The sequence below is a fragment of the Artibeus jamaicensis genome, unplaced genomic scaffold, assembly GCF_021234435.1.
Source record: "Artibeus jamaicensis isolate MK-2021 breed Jamaican fruit bat unplaced genomic scaffold, CSHL_Jam_final contig_3176, whole genome shotgun sequence".
NCBI lineage: Eukaryota > Metazoa > Chordata > Mammalia > Chiroptera > Phyllostomidae > Artibeus > Artibeus jamaicensis.
Genome location: NW_026521740.1, coordinates 7,797,232 through 7,810,031, shown reverse-complemented (window position 1 = coordinate 7,810,031; position 12,800 = coordinate 7,797,232). Strand labels below are relative to the sequence as shown.

Genomic DNA, 12,800 nt, shown 5'->3' with positions numbered 1-12,800 from the left:
CCCCCTCCTAGAGTCAATTATCAGTGACACATGAATCATTGGTATTTGGCTACAGTCACTGAAATATTTATACACCAACCTAATTTGTTGACATTCTGCCCTATTTCTCTTGTTCAGAAGACGATTGTGAGAAAAATGTCTGTGCTACAGCTATCCTATCAAAAATCTGGCATAATGGAAAAATTCCTTGTCCTTTGTGAATAACATTTGTTTCATAGTATTGTGTAAAATTCCTTTTAATAACCCATTCTAGAATCTTGTCCAAGAAGTGCAGTACATTCACTACTGTAGTTTGTATCATTTAAGCTTACAGTATCAGTGTGCTGCCTAGCTCAAACTTTCTAGACAGTCTGAAGCAATAGCAATGCTTCTTCCCCCCCCACCCCGCCCCAGATATGAAACCTGCGGAGATCCAAACTATGACATGCCAATATTACTGACATCATTCTGATCCATGACTAATGTTAAGTGGCATTGTAGAAAAACTACCAGCTATATCCTGGACTGCAGTCATCTTCCCCAAACACTTCCCCAAAACATTTCACTATCTCAGAGATGTACACAGAGGGAAGAAATGGAGGGATGGGCATGATGAGGAGGGAGAAAGACAAAATCTAGCTGATAAGACAGTATTTTTAAACATTTTTAAAAGGTTTTATTTATTTTTATACAGGGAGGGAGATTTTAAAAATAAAAATAAAAATTTTTATTTTTATACAGGGAAACATCAATGTGCGGTTGCCTCTCACATGCCCCCTCCCGAGGACCTGGCCTGCAACCCATGCATGTGCCCTGACTTAGAATAGAACCGGCAACCATTTGGTTAGCAGACTGGTGTTCAATCCACTGGGCCACACCAGCCAGGGAGGATCACACAGAATTTTTTAAAAGCTTTTATTTATTTATTTATAGAGAGAAAAGAAGGGAGGGAGAAAGAGAGGGAAAGAAACATTGATCAGTTCCCTCTCATATATGTCCTGACCAGGGACCAAACCTACAACCCAGGCATAACCTGGAAGTGAACCAGTGACCTTTAACTTTGCAGGAAGATGCCCAACCAACTGAGCCACCCAGTCAGAGCCCATAAATAAACTAATGTTCCGTTCCAAACTGTCTTAACAACTTTGGGGAACAGTAGCTGACAGACCAGCCTAACAAAGCCATCAGAAATGCATTCACTGTTGAAAATCTTTGTGCAGGTCATGGATATATGAAACTAAGCTGTAGTTAATACTGGACTATAAAATAACATCTGCAACAAATCTGAACAATTTCTACCCCTGTGCATAGTATGGAATGCACAAATTTTAAACTCTCTTTGCCAGAGAGGTCATACAAGCAGTGAACCCCAGATTTGGTTGCTAACACCATTCTCCCATAAGAGGAACCAGGGCTCCTTGGAGTGGTGGGAAATATACAAGATAATTTGCAGCATCTTGTAGTGCCAGAAAGGAAGCTCTAAAGAGAAATGAAAGCACATAGTAATGAGAATATGTCAAAGGGACACAGAAGCCAACTGGAAAATCTCCCAATAGCCAAAGTTAGAACAATCTGAAATATCCATGAGTCCACATTGATAGCAATAAATGCTTGAATAAATAAATGGGGGAGGAGACAAATCTGGTCAGAATTCCAAACAATTTATACAGATTCTCTGCCTTCAACGAGGTCTTGTAGAATACAACTACACTCCCTAAGTGTGGGCTGGTCATAGTCTAGAGCCTTCCCTTAAGACTGTATGAATTCTTGAGAGGGCTAATGCTCTCATTATCACAGCTGCTCTCCAGACTTCTTCCATGTATACTGCCCATGTTCCTACATTCGCACATGTATGAAATTTGGCCACCAAAAATCACCATTTCCATGAAGCATTGAAGAGTGGAGTAAACTGAAGCTGGATCAACGGTTTTCCACCACAGCAATACAAATACCTTCAAATGAATGACAGATAATGCCATTCTCAGACTGTCCAACGCTTGTAAACAGTGCCCTGGTCTGCCACCTCCACCCCCACCTGGAGTAGCAGCTGCTTTTAATCTGTTATTGTGGGTCCTCTCTGGATCACTCCTCTCCTTTCCCGGCCCTTCTGTCTCCCTATTGGGCTTCAACCTCCTAGTCTCAGAAAGAGCAATTCTCCTTGAATTATCTAGGAGTTTTCCCAAAGACAGCAGTCTATGGAGTTACTTGCTTTTATGCTTTGAGAAAACTGAGAAACTTACGAAGTTTCATGTGTTGGTGAGAGAGGTGACAAGACTCTGTGGGTAGTATGTTCTTCCAGATTAATCTTTCTGGGAAGGGCAAGCAGGCCAGTGAATGTACGAGATTCATATAATTTTAAGGCTGAAAGGGACCCTAGAGGTTACTTGGTCTCCCAGTTGAAGAAAGTAAAAACTAAGGCTATTAAGTGACCCACCTTGGGTCAAATCCTCTACCTCGTATAAACTGTACTTACGGAACCTAGGTTTCAACCAAGTACTCTTAGCATGTAAACTTTTAACTCAGGTTTTTCACATTTGAACTTTTGGGTACAGGAGCTGGTAACTAATTTACCATCAAGAAAAAAAGTCTTTAATTAAAAATATTTTTAGCCCTGGCTGGTGTAGCTCAGTGGATGGAGCATTGGCCCGCAAATGAACAGGTTACTGGTTCCATTCCCAGTGGGGCACATGCCTGGTTTGCGAGCATGTGAGAAGCAACCACAAATTGATGTTTCCCTCCCTCTCTTTCTCCCTCCCTTCCCCTGTCTAAAAATAAATAAATAAGTAAAATCTTTAAAAAATACTTTTAAGTAGACTCTAGTAGAAAAATGATGAAAGGGGATATTTCAAAAGATCAACTGCATTCATTTTCAAGAGGTAGATTGGCACAGGAGCTCCACTGGCACAGGAGCTATACAAAAGGTGGATGGTACTTGCAAACATCATACACCCAATGATTCCATCCCAAATGGAATCCATGGAATTCCATTGGATTATTTTTCCATTTAACAAAAAATAAAAGCTCTTCTCACAGTCACAATTATTCCATTTATACGACAACAGGAACTTTTTCTTCTATTGATTTGGTTGACAGATAAAACTGTGAATCTTTCTCAGGTCAAGAATATATTAAATGGCTGATTCGGGAAATACTTAAATTCACGGATTCATCGGGGTAAAGAGAACTAAGCAATAATTTTTTTTCCAAAGCTTCTAGAAATCCCGAATCCTGACGTCCACAGAGAGGTTTCAGAGAGCAATTCATTTCTGTTTGCTCCCTCCTGAGAATTAGCATCCTTCAGATGCGTACCTCAATTCTACACCCGTCTACAGAAAGAGCTCAATTGAGAAGGTAAAAAAAGGGGGGGGGGAACCGAAGTCAGTCCGTGGGCTTGGGCCGGAGAGAGCCCGGTAGCCCGCACAGGGGCGAGTCACCTGGGCAGCGCGAGGCCGGGGCGCCGCTGGCAACGCACAGTGCAGCCGGGGACGGGCGGCGGGCGGAAAGCCGCGGGCGGCGCTCTCAGCAAGCGGCGGAGCGGGCAAAAGCCCCCAGTCCACGGCCCCCGCGCAAGCGACGCCGGGAAATGCCCACATCCGGGAAACCTGCGGCGGAGTGCGGCGGCGGCGACACCGAGTGGAAGGCAAAATGGCGGCGACGGCGGCCACCGCCTGGTGCTGAGGGGAGAGCCAGGTCCCCGCGACCCTCGCGACGGGCCGCGCTGGCCCGCGGCAGCCTCCCGGTGTCTCTCCCCGCCCTGTGCCCCCCGGGATACTCAGGCTCCCTGGGAGGGCTTCCGGCCGCCTGCGGGTCCCCTCTCCGGCCCCTGGCCGCTGTCCAGGAGACCCGCAATCCCTTGCAGGTAGGTCTGGGGCCGGCGTAGCGGGTGGGGCTCCGTCTCTCCTTGCAAGCGGGAGTTGGCGGGGCGGTGGCCGCCGGGGCCCACGCCCATCCCCGCTGGCGGAGCTCCCGGGGCTACCGCGGCCGGGTGGACTGGCCCGGCTCGGTGCGGGCCCGACTTGGCTGGCTGCAGGGACCTGAGCGGAGCCCTGCCTTGGGGAAGCGAGGGTTGGCCGCGCCCGGGGCTGGAGGAAGAGCCCCGGGCCTTGCGGCCTTGGAGGTGCAGATTTGGCTGGGAAGGGCCACTTTGCTGCAGGCCTTGCGGCGGCTGTGTCTCACCTCCACACGTACCCACAACACACAGGGGTCTGCGGTGTTCAGGAAGGCAAGTGAAAGGAGATTCTGAAAGAAAGTCATAGTGAAAGAGCTGCAGTCCTTTGCATCCTAGACGGACCGGATCCTGGGTATACCTTGGAGAAATCCTGAAATTCTCTTTACAGCCCAGTGTTATGTTCACAGTTGGAAGACATGGGAGAGATGGAGGGATCTGTATCTAGTAAGAGTGTGTATAAATACAGAAAATGGAAAGAATATTAAGGGAGCCTTGCTTATATAACTATAAGAAGAACTTGTATCTTAAAGAGTGACTCAGGTGACCTGATTTAACCTCCTTCTCTGATTTTTCCAATTGAAAGTTATTCAGGCTTCTCCAACCTTTTGGCGTCTCTGGGCCACTCATTAAATACATCGTGACATATAATCACACACAAAAAAACCCGTCAACGTTTTAAGTAAATTCACGATTTTGTGTTGGGCCCCACTCATAGCCATCCTGAACCACACATGCAGCCAGTGAGCCACAGGTCGGACACCCCTGTAGGGAACAAAGTTTAATGTTTGTCGACTCATAAGTTAATATGATAGAAAAGATGCCATCTTGTACAAGTTATTTATAAACCCAGTGAGAAATAAGTATAGTTGCACACACAAACAATGTTGTTTGGGAAGTGGATTTGAATGCCTGGTATGTGTGAAATTTAAAGTTTTTATCAAATCTCCTCCATCAGGAATTAGGAATATAGTTATTCATTATAATTAGAATGAATGTTCTCTGCTATGATATCTACATTTGTGATTTAACTAAGTTCATTTCTTTCCTTAAATAAGTTGACAGATAGGTGAAATAGACTAGATGATTCCCTAAGGCAGTGGAGGAATTTTATTTAACAGTAAAACTAGTATCACTGTGTTCCTCTGATCACCTGCTACTGCAAGAAACCAGATCATAGTACGTACTGGGAAAGTGCAGTCTTTCCATGCCTGCATATTTATTGAACATGCTTGGCACTCTCTAAAAGTAAATTAAAAAATATTGCTACATTTTTTAGTATGATATTATCAGGATTTTTTCTGTAATTTGAGTTTTTGTTTTTAATGCTATTCCTTGATGTTCTATGTAAACATAGCCTTAGAACTGTTCCAACTCTAGTTACTTCATTCTAAATGTTAGATTTAGATTAGTGGGGTTTTTTGTAGACTACAAAAGTTATTTAGGCATTGAACAACATTTTTATCAAGTAGAAATGTTGCTCATTTTTCAGCATGAAGGTAAATTACGGTGATTGTCTTTACTTTTGATTGTGCCCTGACTGGGAATTGGACCCACAACCTTGACTTAACTGAGACAATGTTCTAACCAACTGAGCTACCTGGCCAGGGCCTGAGGCTCCATCTTTATTTTGAAAACACACATACCATACACACCCCTGAATGAATAAATGTATGCCATTGAAGGTTAATAAAAGCTGTATGTTGCCCTGGCTGTTGTTGCTCAGCGGTTTGAGTGCTGGTCTGCAAACCAAAGGGTTGCCCGTTCAATTCTCATTCAGGGCACATGCCTGGGTTGTAGGCCATGTCCCTAGTAGGGGGCATGCACTTTTACTGTTAAATTCCTCCACTGCCTTAGGGAATCACCTAGTCTATTTCACCTATCTGTCAACTTATTTAAGGAAAGAAATGAACTTAGTTAAATCACAAATGTAGATATCATAGCAGAGAACATTCATTCTAATTATAATGAATAACTATATTCCTAATTCCTGATGGAGGAGATTTGATAAAAATTTTAAATTTCATACATACTCCACAAAGGCCTAACAAGCTTCATGATCCCAGGCATTCAAATCCACTTCCCAAACTGGAGTGGTACAATACTGTTTTCAAATCCACTTCCCAAACTGGAGTGGTACAATACTGTTTGTGTGTGTAACTAAACTTATTTCTCACTGGGTTTATTGGTTAATTGTTAGAAAGCTAATTGAAGAAAATGTCATCAGTCTAAACTAAGACTGTGATGCTAAAGTGGAAACAGTACATATGACTCTGTTCTCATAAGGGGTTTAGTTAGAGCATTGGGATAGGCCATATTTTTTATAAAGCCTCATTCAACCCACAGTAATGCTCTGGAATCTTTTAGGTAATGGTACTTGTTTTTTCCTAGGTTGGACAAGATATCAACAATATTTGTTTGGATTTACTAACATTTGCATATTAGATGAAGATCTGAACTATTAAAGAAATGAAGGTTTTTGTCTGTTAAGTCTAACCAATTAAGTGTCCTTTCAAAGAATGAGTCCTAATCCCTGCTTTTAGGAAACTCAAAATGTGGTTATGATGAGAACAGCACTGGGCTGGTTCAGACTGTGTGAAATCAATTCTTAGCATGACCTTTCATGTCTGGATCCATTAACTCATCTGGGGGGTGGGGGATGGAATATATGTATATATACATATATGTCTCACATCATCTTATGCTCTCTGAATCTGTAATCTAGTGGGAAGAGTAAGACAAGTATAAGTATAGGGCAGAAACATTTTATCTGACTGTGCAAAGTGAGTTTAGATTTCAGAGGAGAGGAATAACAACCAGCGGTTCAAGGGAAGCTTCATGAAGGAAGCATTTGAATGGCAGGAGATCTCCCAAGAAGAACAAACAGGATGAGTAAGGACATGAAAATAGAAAAAGCTCAAAGTATGTTAGCTGAGAGCCTGATTAGAGTATAAGATACATGGGGTGGGGAATTCTAGGTAAGGTAACAGAAAGAAATAGTAACTACCACTTACTGATTTAGTCACTTATTATAAATATTTGATATGTATTAAACTTATTTAATGCTCAAAATAACCCCATATAAATAGGATCATTATTGCCTGCATTTGAAGATAAGGAACTGAGGCACAGCTCCTTGGTGGTACTACTGGGATTCGTACCCTGAAGTTCGACTCCAGAGCTGTTACTTTAACCATTAAGTGAAACAGTCATTGATGGTTCTGAATAGGCAGTGACATGATCAGAACTGTTGGAAAGACTAATTTAAAGAGTTCTTTTTTGTTCTCTACTTATTATTAAATTGAATTTTCAAATGTCATATTAGCAAAGGTTAGTGAGATTTGTTAATGCCATATGTTGTTGGAGTGATTATAAATTTAGTACACCGTTCTGGAAAGCGGTCTGACAGTAAGTATTTGAATTTTACATATATATCATCTTAGACCCAGCAATTTCACTTTTGGGAATAAGGGAAATTCTCAACACTGTATGTGTAAGATTTGTTTATTTATTTATTTAATTTATATCCACACCCAAGGATATGTTTATTGATTTTGGGGGAGAGAGACGTAAGAGAGAAACATCAGTCAGTTGCCTTCTATTCATGCCCCAGCTGGGGATCAAACCCACAACCTAGGTATGTGCTCTGACTGGAAATCGAACCCACAGACTTTTGGACCCACTTGGAGTGTATAGAATGGCACTCCAACTGGGCCACCCAGCCAGGGCAAGAATTTTTAGTGTGGTATTTTTTATTAACTAAAATAAAATACATTAACTTGATATGTACAAAGGATATGTTATATACATTAAGCTATGAAACATAATAAAATGAACACCCATGAATTCACTACCCATCCTCAGCATTAGAATATTACCAATACAACTGAGGTTATCAATGTTTGAAACATTATTTATAATAGCAACAGATTGAAAACAACCTATCAGTGGGGGATAGATATATTATGGCACATCCACATGATGCAATTTAATATACAGGTATTTAAAACGATGAATTGACATTTTCACAATTCAGAGACAACATTATCTAAATCAGGCCATCTGTTTAGTAACAGCTTTTCAGGGGAAAGAAAATAAACATTTTTTAAAAGATTTTATTTACTTATTGTTAGAGAGGGGGGAAGGAAAGGAGAAAGAGAGGGAGAGAAATGTCAGTGTGTGGTTGCCTCTTGCATGCCCCCTACTAGGGATCTGGCCTACAACCCAGGCATGTGCCCTGAATGAGAATTGAATCGGTGACCCTTTGGTTTGCAGACCAGCATTCAAACCGCTGAGCAACAACAGCCAGGGCAACATACGGTTTTTATTAACCCTCAATGGCATACATTTATTCAGGGGTGGTGTGTGTGTGTGTGTGTGTGTGTGTGTGTGTGTGTGTGTGTGTGTGTGTGTGTTTTCAAAATAAAGATGGAGCCTCAGGCCCTGGCCAGGTAGCTCAGTTGGTTAGAGCATCGTCTCAGTAAGCCAAGGTTGTGGGTCCAGTCCCCCATCAGGGCACATACAAGAATCAACCAATGAATGCATAAGTAAATGGAACAACAAAATCTAGGTCTTTCTGTTTCTTAAGTCAATTCTTAAAAAAACATGGAGTCTCAGCCTTGTTCACATTGAGATGTAGGCTTCCTCTGAATTACTTGGGTCTTTGGGTGGTTAACACATAACATCATGATTACATGCTGCTTTTCGTAACCCTGATTATCTTGAACCTGTTTTCTTTACGAGTGACTATATAATTTTGAGACACATTAAAGAATACTGGGTTTTGTATTCCTTTCCCTTTTTGTTTGTTTGTTTTTTCTTAGTGGAGTGAGTTACTACTGGCAATTACACAACTTCTGAAGATAATAAGTTGTCTTTTTTTAAATCCTCACATGAGGACATGCTTACTGATCTTAGAGAAAGAAGAAGGGAGGGAGAGAGGGAGAGAAAGAAACATGTGTGAGGGGAACATTGATGGGTTGTCTCTCATACATACCCTGACAGGGGACCAGATATGTAGCCCAGGCATATGCCCTAACCGGCAGTTGAACCTGTGACCTTTCAGTTTACAGGATGATGCTCCAACCGAGCCACACTTGCCAGGGAGGACAACAGTAAGTTTTGACAGATGTTTCATGATTGAGTGCTTTTGCATCATAAAAGCCTTTCTCACCCTTGAAAATTCTGTAATGTTGCCTTTAATTGCATTGCATGTTTTGGGTGACAGGCAGTTTCTGAGGATGTAATGGTACATCATAGTAGAATCTTTTTGAAGACACCTTGAGCATTAATTAAAGGTTTAGATTCAACCATACATGGTGCTGTTGCTGAAAATAATACAATTGAAATGACAAGGAAATTTCGCATTTTATTTATAGTTAAGTTAGCTATGTGCATTGTGTGCTATATCAGAACTTCTCTGCTTTGTCATGCTGTTGTGGCTGAATGGATTGGGGCCTGGCCTATGAACCAAAGGGTCGCTGGTTCAATTTCCAGTCAGGGCACATGCCTAGGTTGCGGGCTGGGCCCCCTGTTGGGGGTGTGTGAGAGGCCACTGAGCTCTCACACATCGGATGTTTCTCTTCTTCTCTCCTTCCTTTCCCCTTTCTCTAAAAATAAAATATTTTTTTAAAAAGTGGAGCTTCTCTGTTTTGGAGCCAACAAATTTCTTTAAATATTGGTTTTATGATATACTCAATTTTAGAAACATTAGAATGTAGAAAAGGATGCGTCTTAGAATCAAGAAAATATTGTACTTACTGTTGTGGAAAGATATTCATAGTATTGTGTTATTATTTTGCTATTATTGTGTTGGGCCCTAAGCTGCAGTAGCTAGGTTCATTGGTCCTGTGGGCCATATGTCCAGTAGTCTCTCCATCGGGTCCAGGTATGGTTCCTCTTGGTCCTGAGACCCGTGAAGCTATCTTTGTACTTGTTCTCTGTCCCCCCACTCACCACAGTATTCAATGATAGAACAAGGATAAGGAGGGCCACAGTAAGCGTTAGAATTAGAAAAAGACAAGAATGAGAGATAGCCATTTTTGATCTGTAATATTTTCAAGTCTTTATAGGCAGATCTTGTTAAAGCAACCCGATCTGGAGGAAGGAGAGATACCTTGATTGACCTTCATTCATTTATGAAGGGAGGAACTCCTACCCATTGTTCTCTGTGAGCCGTGGCTGTTATTCTGCAGGAACCGCCAGGGCACTCTTTTTCAGTTTTCACCTTTGGCCACAGATCAAGTGTGAGCTTTGGGGGAATATTCCCTTTTCAGAAGGTGACCTAAGTGTTAAACCTAGAGAAATTCATTAGTCAGCTATTAAATTAATATTTTGGGAAGGCTTAGGGAAAAAGTATCATGAGGGATAACCTTCATGAAAGCACAAGATGTGTCAGTCCTAATTTTTTTTGTGAAATAATTATCAGTAGATCAGGTTATGTTATAGACAGAATATGCATAATTTTCAGCAATACAACAACAAAATTTTAATTTTTTTTAACTTGAAAAATTTTTAAAGATTTTATATATTTATCTTTAGAGGGGAAGGGAAGGAGAGAGGGAGAGAAACATCAATGTGTGGTTGCCTTTCGTGTGTCCCCTGCTGGGAACTGCCCTGCAGGGAATTGGTCTGCAACCCAGGCATGTGCCCTGACTGGGAATCGAACCGCGATCCTCTGGTTCTCAGGCCCACCCTCAATTCACTGAGCTACGCCAGCCAGGGCTATTATTTTTGATTTTACAAAATGGGGACATGAGGACTGCTTGTCAAGTAGAATTGATTGATTCATAACCCATTTAACAATTGTACCTTGAAAGTAGTTATTAAGGAGAAGATATCAGGAAACTGCACCTCTAGTGGTTTGCTGCAGGACTTCATCCAGCTTAGGCCTGCTGCAGTATTCATGTAGGTGCATGCATCATGAATATCCATAAATATAACTTAATACCACGAGTATACTCAGTGAAAGTATACAGTTAGGTGGTTTTTAGTATATTTACAGAGCTCTGCAACATCATAATCTAATTTTAGAATAGAAAATGGTGTGGGGGTGACTTTGCCTTCAAGTCCCTCTGTCCGCCATGGACGAAAGTGAACACTACCAAGACTTGATCTGCTTAGGGAGGAGAGGTGGCCAGTTCTCAGAGGAAGAAGGCCCGGGGCCCCTTCCTCCAGGGGCTTTAATTGAGTTGTAATACACAGGAATACAAGGATGGCAAGGATCAAACAGTAAATAACATTTCAAAGAAATCTGAGGGCTTAGTCTGAGTCAGTGTCTGTCAGGAAAGGGGGTTGTAGAAACTTTGGGAGACATACTCATTTCCTGCTCGATGCTTAACATATGAATGAAAACACTCTTAGCAAAGCAGGTTTCACAGGACTTTTAGAAATTCTTTCTTATCCCAGATTTATCCCCAATACCTGCTCTAGCAAGGCAAGGAGGAACTGCCTCCCCATCAGGTTTTCAGGGTTAAGCGGATTAGAGCCAGGATGCGCTTCTCCTAGAGGACATGGGGACCTGGGCTATGTCAGAATAGCTGGGGGCAAGGGGCCATTGCTCCCTCTTTGACCCAGCCCTTCCATGATGGCCTCCCAAGTGATCCTGTCTGGCTTAGGCTGCCCCTGTCTGCAAGGAGTCTTACCCGTCATGGACATTGACCATACTTCGGGGACAGGGGAGTAAGCTGAGGCAGCATTTGCTACCAGAGACAAGCTTTGTCTCCTGTGACTGGCATTCTGGAGGTTGCACACTCATCCTTAGCCATGGGGGGTAGTTACAACTCCTGAAACCAGGCAGAGTGGTTCCCAACAAAATGGCTTTTTTGAAACTTACCTTTTTTGCTTAAAGAGTACAAGTATCCTTGTCAGTACATTTAGCTAGAACTGCATCATTCTTTTTAGCATCTGCTTTACCACATATAGATGTATTATGAACTGTGTGAACAATTACTGACAAGCATTTAGAGTGATGTCATCTTTTGCTGTTATAAATGATGTTGCAGCAAGCAGTCAACATATTTTAACATTTGTGTGTATTTTCCTTTGCTTGTATTACATTGTTCCTCTTAATCTTTGTTCAAGCCATAAGATAAACCTTGTTACTCCAACCATTTTATCCCTAAACAGACAGTTTAAAAAAAATTATTGTTGTTCGATTGCAGTTGTCTATAGGCTAAGCAGACAGTTTTTGACAGAATTAAATGCCCAAGTTCTCATTGCTAATAATTAACAGAACAAGTACTTGAATAATTTTTTTGTTTTTCCATTGCAAGTGCTTTGCTTTCTTTGACAAACTAGAGTATGTCTACAATAAAACAGGGTAATCAGGTGATTAGGGAAAAGGTCTTTGAGGAGGTAACAGGAATGAACCCTAAATGACAAGAAGGAGATGCTTATATCTAGCTGTCTATAGACACCTTTATGTAGCATGAGTAGTGATTATATCTAATGAGAGTAGAAATAGGCTCCCAATAGGTGATAATTAGCAATGTTTCACATCCCAGTGGTTACCACTTATAAACTATTTTACCCAAACTCAAAGTATAGATAGTAAACCTACCTCACAGGGCTGTTTAGGATGGTTAGGTAAGAATGCAGGCAGAGTAGTTTTAGCACTGGTTTTTAACATGCCCTGAGTGAGATTTCACGGCACTCCACATAAAGAAAACATTTCTAACAATTTTCATACTTCACAGAGAGAATGGCTTTCCTGAGTTCGTGATTTTCCCTATTAGTGGAGACATTTCAGTAGACTTTAGGTGACTGTTCTTCCAGGGCACTGTAAAAGACATCCATGCATTAAGTGAGAAGTAAGACAGTTTGTCTTCAGAGGTACTTTCCCCTTCCCATTTTTAATGAGTGTACTGTTTCTAGA

The 12,800-nt window shown here is 41.6% G+C and overlaps 1 protein-coding gene across 2 annotated transcripts in view; it reads left to right on the top strand.

Annotated features, from left to right (window-relative positions):
- The first annotated feature begins 3,608 nt into the window (after positions 1 to 3,608).
- LATS1 (large tumor suppressor kinase 1) overlaps positions 3,609 to 12,800 on the top strand; it is a 43,283-nt gene continuing 34,091 nt past the window's right edge. Inside the window, exon 1 of one of the 2 annotated variants that reach the window (XM_037156822.2) lies at positions 3,609 to 3,838. The gene's annotated coding sequence lies outside the window, so the exon portion shown is untranslated. The remainder of the gene's footprint in view (positions 3,839 to 12,800) is intronic. The other variant, XM_037156821.2, reaches the window with a different exon arrangement.